The sequence below is a fragment of the Phyllopteryx taeniolatus genome, chromosome 8 (assembly GCF_024500385.1).
Source record: "Phyllopteryx taeniolatus isolate TA_2022b chromosome 8, UOR_Ptae_1.2, whole genome shotgun sequence".
Classification (NCBI taxonomy): domain Eukaryota; kingdom Metazoa; phylum Chordata; class Actinopteri; order Syngnathiformes; family Syngnathidae; genus Phyllopteryx; species Phyllopteryx taeniolatus.
In genome coordinates this window covers 31,660,460-31,680,595 of record NC_084509.1, presented here as the reverse complement: position 1 = coordinate 31,680,595, position 20,136 = coordinate 31,660,460, and the positions used below count along the sequence as shown (strand labels likewise).

The 20,136-nt window shown below is 43.0% G+C and overlaps 1 protein-coding gene across 10 annotated transcripts in view; it reads left to right on the top strand.

Moving 5' to 3' along the window:
* The first annotated feature begins 290 nt into the window (after positions 1–290).
* tenm4 (teneurin transmembrane protein 4) overlaps positions 291–20,136 on the top strand; it is a 180,509-nt gene continuing 160,663 nt past the window's right edge. For all 10 annotated transcript variants that reach the window (XM_061781959.1, XM_061781960.1, XM_061781954.1 and 7 more), the window contains exon 1: positions 291–753. The gene's annotated coding sequence lies outside the window, so the exon portion shown is untranslated. The remainder of the gene's footprint in view (positions 754–20,136) is intronic.

Below are 20,136 nucleotides of genomic sequence, written 5' to 3'. Positions count from 1 at the left end.
AAAGCATAAATGATGCCATGGCATTAAATCATACAATTATAACTGCTGGGGGAAAAAAAATGATATAGGGTTTCCCCCAAACATTACTTACTCACTTTGACTCTGCTCATCATTGTATTTTTTTTTTGGGGGGGGGGGGGGGTCATGAGTTGCAATGTAAATATGATATGCAGACAGAGAGAGAGAGAGAGAGAGAGAGAGAGAGAGAGAGAGTGGGGGTGGGGGGGGGGGGGTGCATCCACTTGCAGGGACTCCAACCTCCGCGCACCGAAGGGGGCGTCCACGCACACTCAGTGACTCGCGTGTGCTCGTGCAGTGAGTGGGAGCACGCAGCAGCAGCAGCAGCAGCAGCAGCAGCAGCAGCAGCCGCCTGCCACTCACTCCACTACCCGCCCGCACATCTTCTGCCTCGGCACCGTCACACCTCGTTTTTTTCTTGCCTCCGGTGCCACGGAACCTTCGCGACGTGGGCGTGTTGGCGTGCGCGTGCACGAGCAGCACCTCTCGTATTATTTTTCTTTTCTTTATTATTTGGAGCGGCGCGCACGGAAGGAAGGAAGGAAGGAAGGAAGGAAGGAAGGAAGGAAGGAAGGAAAGGGAACAGGACGAATTTTTCTCCCTCTTTTCTTTTCACGCAGCATCGTGCGTGTCGCGCACTGTGGAAATAAGGAGTGGGGGCGCATCCACGAGTGGGGGCTCGTCAAGTGAAGTGTGGACCCGGACGGGACCTGCTGCATTGTCTCTCCAAGCATGGTAAGCTACAGAAAGGCTGCTTGAAATATTACAATATTACATGGTGCCCCCCCCCCCCCCCCCGACAATCCGAACCGCACCTTGGGTCCCGGCCGTGCACGGCTGGCTGGTGTCCCTGCGTGCGTGGTGCGGGTGTTCGCGTACGTGACTACATGTGGAAGTCAATAAATAAATCCATATGTTCGCTGTAATTATGATGCCATGTTCGTTTTGAACGCAATTTGTAATGCGACATGAATTGCATAAGGGAGAAAAAAACAACTTTTTTTAATTTTTTTTTTTGCACTGTGCGGTGGAGCTGTTTTAAATGGTTTCACTGAAATATATTTTTATGAAATCAAAACATAATCGTTTATTTATAATTCTATATTATCTTGTATGATTAAAAAATATAAATACTTTGGGCAAATCATGTACAGCTATATAAAAAAGTAATAATTTTCTAATTAATAATGTACATTATTTTATATTTATATTATTTTCAGGATTTTTTTCAATTCCTGATAGCAAATTTTGGTCGTATTGATTTTAATTTGTTGTTATTTAAAATAATTTTTAGTTGTTAATGTTAATTGATTTTAATAGTTAAAAATAACAAATAATATAAAATAGATACAAATATTTTTAACTCACCCAAGCACATCATAGTCATTTATTAGAATTTTTTTTTTAAATAAATGACTTAATATATATATATATATATATAATATATATATATTTTTTTAAATCCCTAAAACATTCTACATTTATTATTTATATTATAAAATAACATTAAAATATTTGCAGGAATTGTTTTTAATTTTTAAACCCCAAGTCACATTTTATTTTTCTTATAACACAGACCACTGTGCCCTCTCAAAAACATCAAAGTCACCATTTATTTTTCTTATTACAGTATACAGAACATATTTAAAACAAATATGTTCCTCTTCAAAGCGCATTGTTTTTTGTATGACTAAAAGTAATTGTAAAAATGTCCAGTGCTCCAATGAATAAGCAATGATCAAGCCTGTCAGTGCTGTGTAGTTGGACGCTTCATTTTGAGGAGTTCCCAAACAGTGTGTGAGAGCAGAGGAGGAGTAAAACGAGCGAGTGAGAGTGAGAGCGAGAGCGAGTGAGTCGGACCCCCGGGAGCCATTGTTGCACTGTAGCACTAGTAGCTCAGGCCATCTCTTGTACTGATTGGCTGGCTCTAAACGGAGTGTGTTTAATTCCGTGGCTTAGTGTGTGTCCTTTGAGGTGTATTCTCTGGAAATGGACGCAACGTAGCTCATCAGATGTTGAACGATAGCGGTTGAAATTCACGGTTGGCTCGAAACGCAGAGCTGCGAATTGTTGTTCGTCTGTCCAGAATGCGTCCTGGCTGTACGCCGCCTGTTGGCGAAAATCAACGGACGTAGGCTCGAGCTAATGAAGATGAGCGGATGCTTGGATGGATTTTCACCTGCACGCATCATTTGCTCAAAACATTAGGTACATTTTCCAAGGTTGTCGATGCTCTTTTTCACCTTCCGGAAACAAAATTCACGCCGATTGAATCTTAAAAGTTCATCTTCGCTCGTCTTCAAAATGAGGCGGTGTGGTTTTCAAGAAAAAAAACGGGTTTTGATGGCCCTCCAATAGACATAGCTTTAGCTAGGCTATCCTAGCTATCTATTCTTGCCGCAGAATTGGGGAATTAGTGAAGAGCAAACTGCAAATAAACAGGGGTTCAATGGACTGTGACCATGTTTTCATTGGTATCTTAGCACCACACTTTGAATAGCTCATGCAAGGGGACACAGTCAAACTTAAGGTAGATTTCTAATAAGGACAGTATTCCTTTTGTGTCCATGCAACCTTGGATATGAGAGGTTAAATTCGAGGGGGCAACGAATTACGAAGTCTTAAGTTGTTAAGTCCCACCGCATGGTTCCTCCCTTGCCTTTGTCATGCTGATGCACTCCAAACTGTTGCTCCTCCTCATCTCGTTGTCGTCGCCTTCACCCCCGTGGGAGAAGGGATGAAAAATCGCTTTTCAGTCGGACCTCGCCGCATCGCCGTAATCGCCCTGTAAGCATTTGAACTAATGATGGCGGCGCGGCGTGACACAGAGGAAGCCACGAAACGTCTCCCTTCGCTCCCTCCGGAGTCGGCCAGGAGGGAATTCCCAAAATAATTATTGTGATTGTTATGAGCAGGAGCGGCACGGTGGCCGACCGGTTAGAGCGTCGAAAACGTGCCCGTAAATGTGAGTGCGAATGCTTGTTTGTTCGTATGTGCCCTGCGATTGGCTGGCAACCAGTTGAGGGTGTACCCCGCCTCCTGCCCGAAGATAGCTGGGATAGGCCGCGGCACGCCCGCGACCCGCGTGAGGACAAGCGCGGCAGAAAACGGATGGATGGATGTTCTGAGCAGCGAGAAAGCAATCTCCGCTATTGCGCTTGTGACAAAGGAACCACGATAGAAAACAGTCACACGCCACATAATATTAGGTACACCTGCACAGTAGGAAATCTGATTGATTAGTCAAATTCTCCAGTTTCACCGAATTGGTCAGAAAATGATGAATTATTGGCAACAAATAGTGTGTTCATCTGTCTCTGCTACGACGGAACTATTAAATGCTCTTCCACTAGATGGCAGAAGGTACGATCTACCTGTTGCTATTCATACAATAGAATCATAGCTTATAATAGCAGAATAATAATAGAATAATAATAATAGCACTCAACAGATTTCACAGTACATTTTGGAGTAAATTAATTCAGTCGTTTTTGTGGTATTTTTTTTTGGTTGTGTGTGCCTTGAGATTTTTCGAATGTAAATTATGCCTCGGCTCAAGAAAAGGTGGGGAAACCTTTGCTACAGAAATTTAGCGGTTACAAAGAATGCACAGTTTGGTGTCAATGTCAATGGATCATAAACCGGTGCTTGTGATAGTTTGGCTACCATCAAAACAACTCTCAACATAATTGTGTATTGGAATGCATGACAAAATCCCCCAAATGTCCAATGGGATATGTTGCGGTTTGTCAATTCAAGGTTCTTTCTTGTGCTTGTACTTTTACAATTGCACTACTGCTTCTTGTTATTTAGTCAACATAAGAGGGGCGAAATATTGCTTCATATCAGGACACCACTACGAGCTCCATGCATAATTAAAGCTGTGAACAGCAATAAACGGGCTCTCGCACCTCCATTTTCATAGCAAATCCAAGAAATAGTCCTTCAACTTTGGCGCTATGCTGCACTCACATTGAATTGCAGGGGCAATCGAGCTTTGCGTTTCAGTGTGGCCCATTTGTCTGGGATACCTGCTCCCAATTGGGGCTCATTTTGCTCAATCCCCAAGTAGGATTTGGCCAAAGTACATTTCTTCAAAATGTCCGCTTCAGACCAAAATGGCTGACTTTCTGTTACATTTCTCGAATGGGTGCTTGGGAGGTTTTCATGCACGCTCTTGTGCTAGACATGCTTGTCCTTGAGACTTTTTCACGTGTTCTATTTCTTGTCGATCGTTGTAACTGGTGTCGGGGGCTAGTTATTTTCCACTTTCCAGGGGTTGCTATTAAGTGAGTTTGGGCAGGGGTCATGTTCGGGACCACTTACATTTGTACAGTTTCGTCAGGATACAGACGGTTGCAATAATTGGTGGGTTTTCGTGAATGTGGAGGCCCACAAAATGCGCATTATTACCTATGTAACGGCAGATTATTTTTTGATACAGCAGATAACTGAACCCTGCCATGAATAGCGAAAAACCGCGAGTCATTGATGCCCCCCCCCCCCCTAAAATTTGTTATGGCCTTTATTAATAGTTGAGTTTAAACCGTACATAACAAATAAAAAATGAAATAAAAGAAAACCACAAACTATGAACTATAGATGACATAATGATACATGTGCAAAGACTTTACACTCACAACCAATGCTAAACTCAGCTCCTCGACATACAAAGCTTGTCTCTCGGTCAAGATGCATCACTTCAACATACAATACTTCCCTGACACCAGTTTAGACAGGACATGGCCGCGATCCAAGGGTGTTTCAGAAACCACAAAAAACACGAATAGGTGAATTTGTGAGTAGTGAACCGTGAATATGCGGGGGATTACAGTATAGCCTTTAAGCACAAATGAAATCATAACATGGATCTCGGCGTGTAGTCATTTTTTTCACTGATGTCAGTAATTCTAAAGTGTCTGAGGAATCAATAATTCTTGTATAACTGCTTTTTCAGCAGGCGCTACCGGAGTGTTTTTCGGCCTGCGGGCTTTACGTTTAGCCGAGGCTGCTCTTTGATGCATCACGCACGCACTCGATCAAAATGTAACTCATGGCTATATTATGAAACACCCACATGCTTTCGCCCCCGCCCTCGCCCTCGCCCTCGCCGACAACCCATTTCAAGTCAGCCACGGAAGGGCCGACCGAGCCGCATCCTCACCTGCTCTTCAACCTTTTCCCTCCACGTCTCTCAAAGGAGCAGAAAGACATTTAGCTTGTCTGACCTTGCCGTGTCTTCATCTTCACTCTGTAGCGACAGGTTCATTAGGTTGGATGTGACATGTGGAGGCTACTCTGATTCTTCATTACCGCCTCTGCCAAGCAACTGCCTGTGATGGTGGTTTGCCCCCTTAACACTAACAGTCCCATTTTCTCTAAACTTGATTAGAACTAGCGATGACCTGGACAGATAGCTGCTGCACATACGTTATCTTAATGCTCTCCACTGTTTCTGAGTGAGCGCAGATGACAGTGTATGTAATCTGTGTGAAAGTTATTTTCAACGGACGGAAAGCGAAAGTGCACTTTTGGGTCATTTGGGGCCAAAAATATTCAGTGGTAGAAAATGTGTTGCATCACTACTGAACTCTTTTGTAAAACTGGTTTCACAGTTGGATCGATCAACCCTGAAAATGTGGGCGTAGAAGTTATATTCATCCACATATTACCCTCCACTTAAAAGTGTTTTCTCCTAGGCCTGGTACACGCAAAGATTGTTCGACTCTTAAAAGATTTGTTATCTGCTACAGATTGCACGCGTGAAGATCAAAAAATCGGTTTTGTGTGTGTTGTGCTCCGAGGATCACGCATCACGCCACACACAAAGATTCTGTTGCACCGTTGATCTCAAAGTCTCGTGTGATCACACCTGATCGAAAACGAAAAACGAAGAGGAAGTAACACTTCCAGATACGCGCCGATGTTTCCCGAGTGTTCCCCAAGGTTGGCGAATTGCCACGCTCTCATAAAAGACTTCTTTTGGAAAATTCGACTTCTTGCCGTTTGGGGAACCCACTTGTCTACTGAGTAAGACGTTTTCGTTTTCATTTCTTGGGCGCGTCTGTGATTGGCTACATTCTGGTGCACGTCACCATTCTCAGCGTCGTGACTCAAGTCGGCTTTTTTTGGTCATAAATATTGAACGTGTTTCATGATTTAAGATTGTCGGCCCCGAACGGTTTTGGACTGTAAAACGGGGTCGAATCCACTCTTAACACACATCAGAACTAAGGACAATTTTATAGGATAATCTTATAAAATTTAAGATTGTCTGGCGTTTGACGTGCTTGGTCAGGGAGCGTCAAAATCGGCACAAAAACAGGCCAATTGTCTTTATGTGTGTGTACCGCGTCTTACTCCAACGAAACTGCCAAAACCCTGGCATGGATACGTCGCTACGTCCTAGAAGGAACCGCTAAAAAGCTCCCACCTAAAAGCATGACATTAGTTAACTCCCCTTAGCCACGGCCGCGACAATACTCTTTTTGGTCCGGAATATTCCAGACGTTCCACTGGAACCGAGCAAATCCAGGGAGTTATTTATTGTATGATATAAAAAATAGCATCATCAATAGAATCATCAAATTGCCATAAAATACGACACCGCATCTCATCATTCGTTGTGTCTAGTAGATGGGTGAGCAGGTGCAAAAACACAAGGTCCACACAGCTCCGGGCTCGGATTACCGTCGTAGTTGTTTGGATAGGGGAGCCAGGTGTTAGGCTGCCCCCAGGACACGCCTCCTGCACCCGCACAAAGACCCTTCGTCCGGTCAATTGTTTGCTGGGGAGAGGGGACTCCTCCAGACTGTGGCGTCTTCACATTCATGAAGGTCAAATCAGGGGCCAATCAGAAGCTTGGAGATTTTCTGTGGAGTAGATTTATGCGGACATATTCTTAAATGTCATTTCCTTTTTGAATCATCGTAGTGTTAGTTTTAGTTAGCGTCACAATTGCATAAGGCATTTAAGCACTATTTTGTGGCTGTCAAATGCACAAATCAAGCCAAAGGGGGCCTCTCAGCGGGAAATTGAGTGATCTCCATTGAAGCCGTCCTCCGGAGCCCAGTGGGGGAAATTTGTCAAACATTTTGACCAAAGAGGAAGCGGCACACAGCTTATTGTTTGATTGCACTAAATCAGGAATTCAGGCGAGAAGTTCCCCTTCATAAACCTAAACACAACTACTCCTAAATGTAAGCTGCCTATTTTCGAGAGAAACAATTAGGATGCTGTGATAATCAATTCACATTTTTTAGAAGCAAAGAGTTATCATTCTGATTCTGATGTTACAAGTATAAAGTTGTATTTTGTCCAATGAAGAAAGGTCGTAATCTTGACAAAAACATAATGTTTTTTTTTCCCCCAGGATAAAAAAAAAAGTGAATTTAAAACATACATCTTTATTGTTGTGATATTCTGGTGACCCACAAGAGGGAGACATTCACCAGGGGCGTGTCTTCAAGGGAGAGACAGGAGATGAACGAGGGAGGAGTTGGCTTCAAAGGGAGTGGTTGGCTCTTTGGTGGGACGACACTCAGTTTGGACATGGAGAGTGCAGTCACATGACTGGTTCTCGTCTCCTTGTCTTGTTCATTACCACATCTCCACAATATTATGCATTTAGGGTCATGTAAAGTTGCCTTTATTCTTGGAAAAAAAGAATGAGGTCCTCAAAAAATGTCTTGTTTTCGAAAAAAGGGACTTCAGATGTATGTGATGCTACATTACAATCATATAGGACTAATTGGTTTCTTATGGGAGTTTTTACGGTCCCCATATGTAGGGATGGGGACCTTTTTTTTTCAATGAAAAATAAATTGACTGCAAATAATTTCTTTTTTGGACTCCAAGCTACAGCTCACACAGCCCAGTTTGAGACCCCCGGCACTAAACAACTCGCCACTCACGCAGAGAAATGGAGGCTGACTGCTTCGAAGTACCGCCGCTCGCAGCTTCTGCTCCAGTCCCAACTGTCGCCTCAAACGTGCCCCCATGTTCCCTAAAACACAGCGTGACAAATTACCTCTCTCTGATTTGAACCGCCTTTTATTTTCATGACAGCGCCGCAGCCCCGCGTTGAACTGCGGGAAGGAAAATGTGACAGTAATTATAAATTGACCAAAAAAACCAAAAACATCCGTGTGTGAAGGTCATCATTCCGCTGACAGCCGTCACGTGCCTCGGGGGGCATCCCGCTAACGACATACTAGTTTTTTGTTTGTTTGGCCCTCCCATCAGAACAGCCTCCCCCATGGCGTTTCATCATGACCACCGCCATCTTATGCAAGACGGTGAAATGTGGCTTAATCCTCAGGTAATTAAGCCCCTGCGACCGCCTTTGTCGCAATCGCAGCTCTCGCTCAGCGTCTTTGCTTCAATGAAGCCTTCTTGGCGTTTCTTTTGCGTTCAGCACTATTTTGTGCGGCGTAAAGTAGCCTTAAGGCTTTGCATTTTCATCTGCTATGATCAATATGCGGACACAGTGGGAGATGTCGGAGTGGTTCAAAGATGGACAGCCCAAGAAGGAAGGTCATGAGTGTGAGAGTTTGCATCTCTTGGATACAGATATCACATCTTAGAATGGATGAAAAAAAAAAAGATGTCAAATATATTAGTATTCAGTGGCTTGGAAAATTGCTGAAAAAACATGATTAGGCATCTGTTTACACACAAGCAGTTTGTATGTGTTAATATGCATTAATACAAAGCAGTGGTTTAATTGGCTAATTAGTGGATGGAAAGGTAGTCTGGTGACTGCTGTATTTCATGTTTTTTCCTTTTAATGTTTTTTGTTGGCATTTTCCACTTTCAAATTGGTATTTTGTAGTTAATACAGAGTAGTACTTCGATTGCTGTAACAAAATGACTTTGACGGAAGTCAGCTAGCTTAATGCTAACACACAACACTAGCATTGATTTGCAATGTTATAAACAAAAGAAACAAAAACATCTGCCTCAGAACTGTGAAGCAGATGTGCTAACCAGTCATCCACCGTGCCGCCTCCTTTATATTATGTAGTTTATTATTAATACAGAGCAGTGGAACAATATTTGATTTCGCGTATATTGGCCGTTTTTCCCTTTTGATATGGATTTTATGTTTAATACAGAGCTGTGATTCACTTGTGTAATCCCATATATGCGCAACCTACTTCCGCATTCGGTAAAACAGATCTAAACACCTCCACCCGGTTCAAGTAAATGGCGACGTGGGCTGTGACAAAGCAACCGTAGGAACTTTAAACGTCTACAGTGGTTTTTTAAAAAACATTTTTTAACGAAAGGTGGCACAACGGAGCCACCAAAGATGACAATATTCAATGTTTAGGCTTCGCACGTGTTTATATATATATATCATATCTAATTTGTATGAATACTTTTGTCCGAGGACACCAGTCATAATAAAAATACAATTTGAGCAAGTTCAGCTTCAAACAATTATGTAATCAAACCGTACTAATGCTCGTTAGCGTAGCAAACACAGGAAGTCAGCTAACCTGTTTTCCGGGTTTGGGCAGGTGATTTACTGCATATAGTTGATTAGTGTACTGTATATCTCTATGGCGACCTATCATGCGGAAACTGCACATTGGTGTTTTTTTCCCTTCTAATATGAATTTTATAGTACAAACAGAGCAGTGGTTCAACCACACTGTTAGTGGAGGCAGAGAACCTTTTACTTCCATTATAATTTAAATTTCAATGTTATATTTAATACAGATTAAATTTAATCTTGTCTCATTGTCCTCATGGTGTTTATTTTTAAATGTTTTTTTTAGTCATTATTTTGCCATGCAGTGGGTGTGGATGGTCTGTGCCATTTTATTTGAAATGTTTATTTTTTATCTGATTGAGCCCCTGTGAACCTTAGCTAGCAACAAGTGACCCTGTGATTTGTGCCCGTGGAAAAAGAACGCAGCTGCTAGCTGCAATTTGATTGAAGCTTCATGATTGTTTTGATGAAAAACTTTCACGGTACTTTCATGTACACTCAACCTGCTTGATATTTATTGTTGTTGTCAGTCACTAGGGACCGGCTTGAAACGTGAAGGTTAAGACTTGAGACTTTCTTAAGACTTGGACATATGTGACTTACCTACACTGATGGAATTCCCGGAGCAGAGTAAGCGCAGCAGCGTTGTTGTTGTCCTGTCGGCTGAGCGAATAGGCCTCGTCTATGCATTTTGCGAGCGTCAGGCGGCAAAGTGGTGGAGTGGCGGCTCCCGGCGGAGCTGACCTTCAGCAGTTACGCCTTCAATATTCTGAGGCTCTGCTAGCTGGCCCGCTAGTGCGCTAGTGCTCCAGTCACAGACACAGTAGGGCATTTTTCCTCTCAGCCGCAGTGCTAAGATGACATTTTCGCGACTTGCCTTATTAATCAAATAGGTACAGAATGTGCTGAACTGTTCTTCTTCTTTTGCGTGACCCGGACGACAGCACTTGTCTGTTTGCGTTGTGTTTGTAGCGTAAAAGTGCATTGACGTTATTGATTTAAAGCCACCTGCGTGACATAAGTCATGTCGACGAAAAGACATTTATCATTCTGTGATAGGGATTGAGTGAACCAGAGTTTCTCGCGGGGATACATTCCGCACCCGCCTGTAACAGGCAAAACATCTGCAATATAAAGAATTTTCAAAACATTTTGTTTCTAGTTTTATAAAATAATTCAACTTATTAAAACGCACATTTTCAAGTGTTCCTTTAGTGCCTGTTCGCACTCTCAGTTTACTGTAAGTCTGACACATGAAACAAAAAATAAATAAATACGTATATTTAAACACTAAAATGTTCAACCGCACCATGTGTCCACTAGCTTAAAGCGAGCATTAACAGGCTAATGGAAATCAGCATAGATGTTACGGTAATTATAAACCTTCAAACAATGGCTTACGGCAGACAACAATACTCGCAGACATACAGTATATTCTCTCGGCTCAGTGGAAGCAAAGACTTAATAGTAGGGGACCGTCTGTGCCTCTTGATGTGATGTTTTAACTCTCCTCTTTCTATTGCTAAATATTTTTTTTTTAAAGAAAAAGGTAAAAAAGCAATGCCAGCAGGAGCAGGAGGAGTTTATTCAAAATATTGTTTGACTCGCAACATAACAGACGTGTTAAAACGTGTCAATTTGACCCGCAACATAACAGACGTGGTGAAACGGGTCAATTTGACCCGCAACATCACAGATGTTTTAAAACAGGTCAATTTGACCTGCAACATCACAGACGTTGTAAAATGGGTCAGTTTGACCCGCAACATCACAGGCGTTTTAAAAGAGGTCAATTTGACCCACAACATAACAGACGTTTTAAAATGGGTCAATTTGACCCGCAACATCACAGACGTTTTAAAAGAGGTCAATTGGACCCGGAACATAACAGACGTTATAAAACGGGTCAATTTGACCCGAAACATAACAGACCTTGTAAAATGGATCAATTTGACTTGCAACATAATTGACAGCTTAAAATGGGTCAATTTGACCCACAAGATAAGAGACTTCAACAATATTCGTCATATTAGTTAACGATTAAGTGTAAGTCTCTTTAAAAAATACAATTATGGTAGCCAACTCATAAAGTCAGAGGTTGATAATATAAAAGCTGTTTGTTTTCAATGGCAATCCTTCTGGAACGTTCCGTGATGATCTCCCTTCGCCTCGGCAAGAACCCTATTGATTTTGAGCCCGGGCCAGTCCACAGTCCAGCTGCTTCGTTGCGTGTAGCTTTACCAGAATCCTCTTGAGTGATTTCATGTCTCCGGCAGGATTAACCTTTTGATAGGAAGATTATGTCGCTTCGTCTCAACGTCGTGTCTGATCGTCTTACTCTCTCCACAGTACAGTATGCTGAGGGAGGTGGGGGTGGGGGGTTTGGGGTGGGGGTGGACATCTCTGAAGCCCTTCAACTAATAGAAAAAAATATACCAACATGCATGCTAAATGCTAACAGAACTCGGAAATATGCTTCTGCTGATGAATCGGAGGAGGTGTCCTGGCTGGTCCACCAGTGTCATAGGCCAACAATGAGCCGGTGTGGCATCATCATCATTTTCAAGCTGTTATTTGAAGTTTCATTTCTCACAAAAGCCTTCATTCAGACGCAAATATCTTACATGAGAGTCTCTTTCAGTCTGACGTAGTGATGGGCACGGCGGTTCTTTTGAGTGTACTGAATCACTCGAATCGGTTCATTCAAAAGATTCGTTCACCGAAATCCTTCAAGTGCTTCCTCATTCAGTTAAAGATCCATGCCTGAGGTTCACGTTCACTCAACACGAAGGACTATACGTTGTTGCTGTTATGTATTGTAAACTAGGAAAGGTGGGGAGATTATTAAAACAATAAATGATCACCATTTGAATTTTGTGCAAGTTATACCTCCTTTGTGGCCAAAAAGTAGTATTCCGTGTCACAATCTAATTATTTCACGGCTATGAGTTTGTTTTTCGTGCACGTTATACCCATTTCGTGGCCACTAATTTGTATTTTGTGCTAATGTATTTCATAACTACAACTTAGTATGGCGTGCTCACGTTACACTGTACCTGTTTTGCGGCCACAAATCTGTTAATTCTGTATTTTGTGGCCACAATTCAAAATGTCCTTCCTCGGTCTCTGTACATTTCAGCTAAAACAACTTCAAAATGTCTGTTCATCATGCACCTTAACAACAGCATGTACTTTCTCAAAGTTCTCCAAAGGAGTCGCGGTGTTTTACCCGCCGCACTGCATTGTACTCGTGACGGCGTCTCACACGTTTTCAGCGATAATTAATTTCAAAGGACTGGTAAGAAAAGGCCTATTCTTTGCTCCTGGTAACAGAATGCGAACTTCCTCCGGCGCGCAGCATTCAACATCAGCACGGCCGCCGCGTGCGATTCATCAGCCGCCGAGCACAATGGACGCGGCGATCGTTTGCTTCTTTCAGGGAGTTGAGACGCAGATAAGCGCTTTTGACCCCCCCAAAAAATCAAATCAAATAAAAGAAGTCTATTCAGAATGCATTGCTTTCAATGGTCTTTGTGATCTATTGCGATAACAAAAGGCCTAATGTTTTGTACGGTAGGTAACACCAAAGACAATATAAGCCCTCTTGTTTCTGGAAAAGAACACTTTGTATTTTGTTTCCACACTACATGTAGACAAAAGTTTTGAGACACATGGGCTTACCATCTATTGGCGGCCCAATACTTTTGTCTATTTAGAGTAATTGTATTTTGGTGCCACACTATATGGACAGAAGTATTGGGACATACTTTTATCCAAAAAGTGCGGTAACAAGATACAAATGTCCTCCGACAGAGACAATGCCATCTGGACAAAAGTATGGGGACACCTCTACTGTCGGCAAGTGTCCGCATACTTTTGTTTCTGTCAAGTTCGATGATTTAGGCAGCACAGTAAATGGACAAAGGTATTGGGACACATGGCCATTCCACGCACAGCAGGCTCGGCGCAACGCTTTTGTCCCTGAAGTGTATCTGCATGCGTGGCGACCGTCTCTGTGGTCACGTGACCACGGGCGGACGCCAGGAAGCCCATCGGGGCTTGGCGGCGGTCCCGAGCTGGACGGTCAGCGCGTGCGTCAGTGCGGTCCAGCGCCGACGTGCCGGCTAAACTAAGCGTGTCGTATTGAGCCGCTGGAAGCCAATCCACACCACAGCTGCCAGTTTTTTTTTTTGGGAGAAACATGTTTTGCTGTAGGGGTCCACATATAGTTTTAGAGTGGAGCTGACTTTTAATCCACTGTGCTAAATCCAAATGACGTGTGGTAAATGTGCACTTAAGTGATAAAAACATTCAAGCTAAACAAGTCAAACCAATGGATGTACAGTAAACCCACGCATATTCACGGTATGGAATTCACCAATTCACAAATTTGCGGAATTTTACCTGGCCAAATATCTATTCACTGTTTTTGTGCTGAGGCCAAAGCGTCATCTGGTGACATCTTGCTCTCAAGGAACTGTTGAAGTGAGCCGAGGAGCTTCATTTAGACTACGGCCCTTATTTATCAAAGGGTGCGGAAAACAGGTTGAAAATCCGTTCGTACGACTGAAATTTAGTACGTGTATGTAAAAACAAAAAAACAAAAAAAACAATCTCTGTTATTTGCGGACAACTGTTACGCGTACCTCAGTATAGGTATTACAGTACAGTACACGTTCACAGGTTGGCATTCACAGATACGTAAGTAGTGCATTGCCCGGCACGGTGGGCGACTGGTTAGAGCGTCTGCCCCACAGTTCTGAGGACCGAGGTTCAAATCCCGGCCCCGCCAGCGTGGAGTTTGCACGTTCTCCCCGTGCCCGCGTGGGTTTTCTCCGGGCACTCCGGTTTCCTCCCACATCCCAAAAACATGCGCGGTAGGTTAATTGGCCAAAATTCTAATCCCAGTTTGAAACCTTCATTGTGCCTTGAAACCCTAATTTGGAACTCGAAACCTTGTTTAAAAATTTGCCTCAGGCGTGAAACCCAAACTTCAAACCCAAGTTGAGCATGTACAATTGTCCAAAATGTCATGCTACAAGAAGGAATTAAGACTCTGGAAGCAATTGACCAATATATATATATAGAACTATAGAGCAGTGTTAAATGTACTATTTGAAAGCAGACAAAAGAGTGAGTTTATCCTTTGAGACTGCCGCGAGAGTGCTCATATCCCTCAACTGGAAGGGATTATTGGACTATTTTAAGGGATGACTTCACACGGAATCTTGTGCGGGAGAAAAACATTTGGATACAGTGACTTTGTGGAGAACGCATTACAACGGCTACAGCTATAGCCTGCCATGAGCTGTAGAAAGAAATGGCCAGACTCGCTTGCGTACTTCCTGTCACTTTCAGTCGTAACGGAAATCTCTTTTACACCGTGGACTGGTTCTCAGCCAATCGCAGGGCACATATGCCGAGACTGGCACATAGGCCCGCGGCATAGAGAAAGGTCAGTGCCGCTTTTACTCCCAACATTTGAACGCAGATGTCTGTACTTTCTTACTTTGTCAAAATAGCCTTATTACTTTTTACACAACATCTAAAAAACGTACGGTGAAGCCAGAGAGATAAAGAGATCTCGACTGATTGATCAAGTGGATTTTCGTTTTCAGCTAACATTAGCTGATTTAGCATTTCTTGTTTGTCAATTCCCAACACTCGTAAAGCTATCGGAAGACGTTGCTTCGATCGCTTAAAAGTCGGGCAATGCCATCTCGCGCTTGGTGGAAAAGAAAGCAACAACCGACATGCGACATTTAACGTGTTTATGTCTTCTTCTTCTTCTTCTTCTCACTATAAGCACAAAGCAAGTCAAGAAAAGAGGGAAACTGTTTTGTGTGCAAGAGAAGTTTCTCAAGTTATCAAAAGTTAATTTTATACTGATGTACATTTCAGAGTCTGTGTTTTTTTCCCCCAAACTTTTATTTAGGTACTGTAGTTGAATCAGTGCTTCTGCTTCTACTTTTCTTTTTTTTTTTTTAAAGTACTTTTGCAAACATCTGCTCACGTCCTCATTCACGGTCAATCATATGTAAAGATGATAAGCCGGGACATTAGTGTCTCTAATATTGGAACGGTAGAAAGGAGCAGTTGGCGGCGAAAATAAACCCGTCACCTTGCTCGCACCGTAACACTCGCACGGCGCTTCGCGAATCCTCCAAGCGCCGTGCGAGCAGATGGACGCGTTAACACATCCCTCGCAGTGTCATGTCCACATTTTCCACTCGCACAAACATGCTGATTGGTGCGTGCGTATGTTTTCCAACGAGCAAATCGCTGAAACCAGGCAACGTGTCAACATCTGAGCCCAAAAAGACGCGCGCAGTCGGCGCTCTCGAGGTAAATAACACGCCGGTGCCCTTCCCCGGCGTGACCGTGGATTCGGGGAGAGAAAAAAAGGAAAGGAAAAAAACAGCAGCGGCAGTTGTCGCTAACAAGTGTTTCGAGTCACTTGGACTCAACGAGAGAAGCCGAGCCCGAGGGCCTCGGAGCTCGGGAAGACGAGGTACAAATTAGACGCAAGCGCTTTCGACGGAGGCCTTTTGTGTTTTGTTTTTACCCTGGAATGCAGTGTCGCTCCTCATTGATTCGTTTTACTCACACAGACTGAAACAAAAGCAGCTTCGGAATTGGAATGCATGAACAAACAAATTCATGACCGATTTATAAACCCATCATGGAGGGGGGGGGGGGGCTTGATTGCAAAGTGGTAGCAAAACATATTTGTTGAGTACTTATATGAGTAATAATGATCAAATTCTTGTACAACATGTACACAGCGTTGTTGTTTAGGGCAGTCAATTGAAAAGATCGAGCAAAAGTAGTGCGCACTTTGGGAACGAAGAGTTTACAAAAACTGCTGAAACGGAGAGTGTGGGTGGTGGTATGCAAGGTGAGCAGAAAGCCAACATAGGGGCTGCTGTGGCATAGCAAAACATGGCCTCCGCTTTTTTTTTCTTATTATAGTAAATCAAACCAAATCATTTTCTTCATTTCTTTCATTTATCATACCTATGAGCATTTAGCCTATTAGCTGTTCGTGTGGGAAACCCAACTCTTCCGGATAATGGACGACCCCCCCAAAAGGTTCGGAATTGCCTATGCATCCATCCGTTTTCTGAGCCGCTTCTGCTCACGAGGGTCGCGGGCGCGCCGCAGCCTATCCCAGCCGTCTTCGGGCGGGAGGCGGGGTCCACCCTCAACTGCTTGCCAGCCAATCGCAGGGCACATAGAAACAAACAACCATTCGCACTCACATTCACACCTACGGGCAATTCAGAGTCTTCAACTAACTTTTAATTTTCACCCCACACACACACACACACACACACACACCCCGCCCATTCTGGTACGGTAATTCTCTATCGAGCAATCAATAAAGTGTCTCAGCGTCTCTCGCTGCACCAAAACTACTGTGACTTGTACACTAGTGAAGGCCTGCTGGAGTGTTGACAAATGACAATAAATCTGTAAACCAGGAGTTTGGGAGCTTTTCGGGCTATAAAAGAAGCTGCAGTGGGTCAAAGCTGTGAGCTACAGCACATCAGGTTCATGAGAACATTCCTCTGACTCAGCTCAAACACACAAAGCAAGATATAAATCCCATCGGCTCCTTTTAGGATCCTTTCACCCCCAAAAATTGCAGGTGGTTTAAGGTCTGCAGCCCATTTTCCACTTAATTGAAACCAAACATCAGATGGTTTCAACTGTTCGTATCTTCCGCCATCAGGTGAGAGACGTTTAAATAGAAAAGCACCGTGATGACATGACGGGAAAATGTGCCAGCCGCCAAACGCTTTATGAGTTGACACCTATTTTACATTTAAAGTGAAAAAGCCAGCAGCGGGCGACGGAACCGTGGCGCCGTTATTCTGGGTGTGCCTAACGGGTCCAAAAATGATTATGGTGACGTTGTTTGTGCACGCGTCATATTTATATAAGTAACACATCAGACACAGCCATACCAGACAGTACATGGACAGAAATATTTTGGACACATTACTCCCATTTACACTGTGATAGTCCTCAACATGTATAGAAAATTATCGTGGACCGAAAACACATCCCTGAGGAACATCACTCCAAATTGTGTTTCATTCGATTGCTACTTCTGCTGACTTTTGGGAGCGATGATTATTTAATAATGATGTTTGCGATACGCGCCATACACTTTATACTTGGAGGAAGTATTGGGACACATGACCATTGCACCTTCAGTAAATGTAGCCACAACAGCTTCCTATCTTCTAGGAAGACTTTCATGAAACCCGAACCCTGCCTCGAAACCTTCATTTTAAACCGCAGACCTTTTCCAAAAATGTGTCAATTCACATATTCGTCAAATAGTATGTCAACGTTATGTTGTTGTTGTTTTTGTTCCGGGGAGGAAAACGCTGGTTTATTTGAACCCTGTCTCATAAAGTAACAATATAACCCTTCCCTATTATAAAAGACGTCGAATAGTTTGGAAGCTCGAGCCGGGATGACAGTCTGGGAGCGGAAGAGCTGTCCGACATCCTGCCTGCAAAGAAATAAACTTGTAACTGGAGAAAACCCAAAACCAATGTTGTTAGAGGAGACCCAGCTCTGATTTTAAGCTGCACTTTACACTTTTCAACTTTTACTCACTCGGTCACAACATGCTGCATATTCGCAAAATATCTTCATATTGTCCATGACTTTATTATCTTCTGAATGAAACACATCCTGTCTTTAAATCCGGTGACTCAACTTCTCTGAATAACTACCGACCTATAAGCATTCTTCCGGCCATTTCCAAAGTTGCAGAAAAATGGGTGTCAGAGCAGATTGTCCATTATTTAATCAGCAGCTCCCCCTCTCTCCACGCCACGCAGTTTGGTTTCAGATCCAAGCATTCCACTGAAATGGCTACATGCCTCTTCATTGAGAAAATCAAATCTTCTCTCGACAAGGGTGGAGTTGTAGGGGCGGTGTTCTTGGACCTCAGGAAAGCTTTCGATGCAGTAAATCACTCTGTTCTTCTTACCCAGCTCTCAAAATTGAACTTCTCTCGCAAAGCTGTGAGCTGGATTGAATCATATCTGCATGACCGAACACAATCTGTATCAGTTAACAACTGCAGATCAGAGTCTCTTAGGCTAACCTCTGGAGTCCCTCAGGGATCAATATTGGGCCCCCTTTTATTTAGTCTTTATATCAACGATTTGCCCACTGTTTGCTCTGAAGCAGAGTGCGTAATGTATGCAGACGCCACGGTTTTCTTTGTTCATGGTCGCTCCAAAGATACTGTTGCTGCTAAACTCACTCATACAATGTCCTGTGTCACAACTTGGTTGCAGGAGTGCTGCAGCTACAGCTAAACGTTTCTAAAACTGTAGGCATGTATTTCACTAAAACAAATAGAGTATCACCTGACCCCGACATACTTGTTAATGGAGAAAAAATGCAAATTGTCAGCCAATACAAATATCTTGGGTTAATAATAGATTCACAGCTTTCCTTTAAAGCCCATATTGACAAATTGTGTCAAAATATCAAATTAAACCTCGCAAATTTCCGTGCAATTCGGAATGAAATGTCAACTGAAGCTGCAAAAATGTACCTGCATTCGATGATTCTTAGTCACTTTAACTATTGCATAACCAGTCGGTCCCAGGCTGGTCAGAATGCAAAAAAAAAACCATTGGAAGTTTTGTACAAACAAGTCATTAAAGTGATGGATAAAAAACCAAGGCACTATCATCACTGTGCAATTTCAAAAAAATACAGTCTTTTAAACTGGGACCGTCTTCACATATTTGCAGATTTTCAATTTGATTTATAAATCAAATTTACTGCACGATTTGGCCCCAGCTCCTCTGGCTGAGTTCATCAGCCAAAGAAACGGCTCTGAGCGTGTCACTCGAGGCTCTGTCAGAGGCGACCGTCTCATTCCACTTTCAGTAAGTCGGCCCGGTCAGTGAGGAGCGCTGGTGAGTGGAACGAGGTTCAACTGCTTCCAACATACAAGGCAAGGCCTTCACAAAAAATCACAAAATGTGGCTAGTTAACACCTATAGCTGCCAACACTAAAAGACAAGTATGTTATGTTGTCTTTTTGTTATGATCAAAAGAAGTATGGTTTGATTCTCTCTTAATAGTATAGTTTGATGATGTATCCTGTATGATATTGTCTTGTAGATGTATTTATTTGACTGCTTTTTGACATCATGGCCAGGGGACTACAGATGAAAACTAGCCTTCTGGCTAATTCGGGCTTTTTTAACCATGTGTACTTCATGTGTTTGATGAAATTGCATTGTCCCCTTTCAAAAATAAACTGATAAACTGATAAACATAACCGACATATTTGAATAGCTATTGGTCAGCGAATTTGTGAAGTTAACGTATCTTACCTGTCTTTGTGGGTTTTACAGTGACGGATGACGTGAGATGCGGAAGTAGTTGTGTTGTGTCTTTTACCTTCGAGTTGCAAAGCTTGCATGTTGCCGTTCTCTTTTCACCCATCTGATGGAAAACACAATACACATCATTCCATGTCAGGTCGTGCGACTCGATTCCCTCACCGCTGGCATGAAGTGTATGCTCGCACACCGAAATGGTTAGTTTTATGAATACGAGCTGGGAAATAA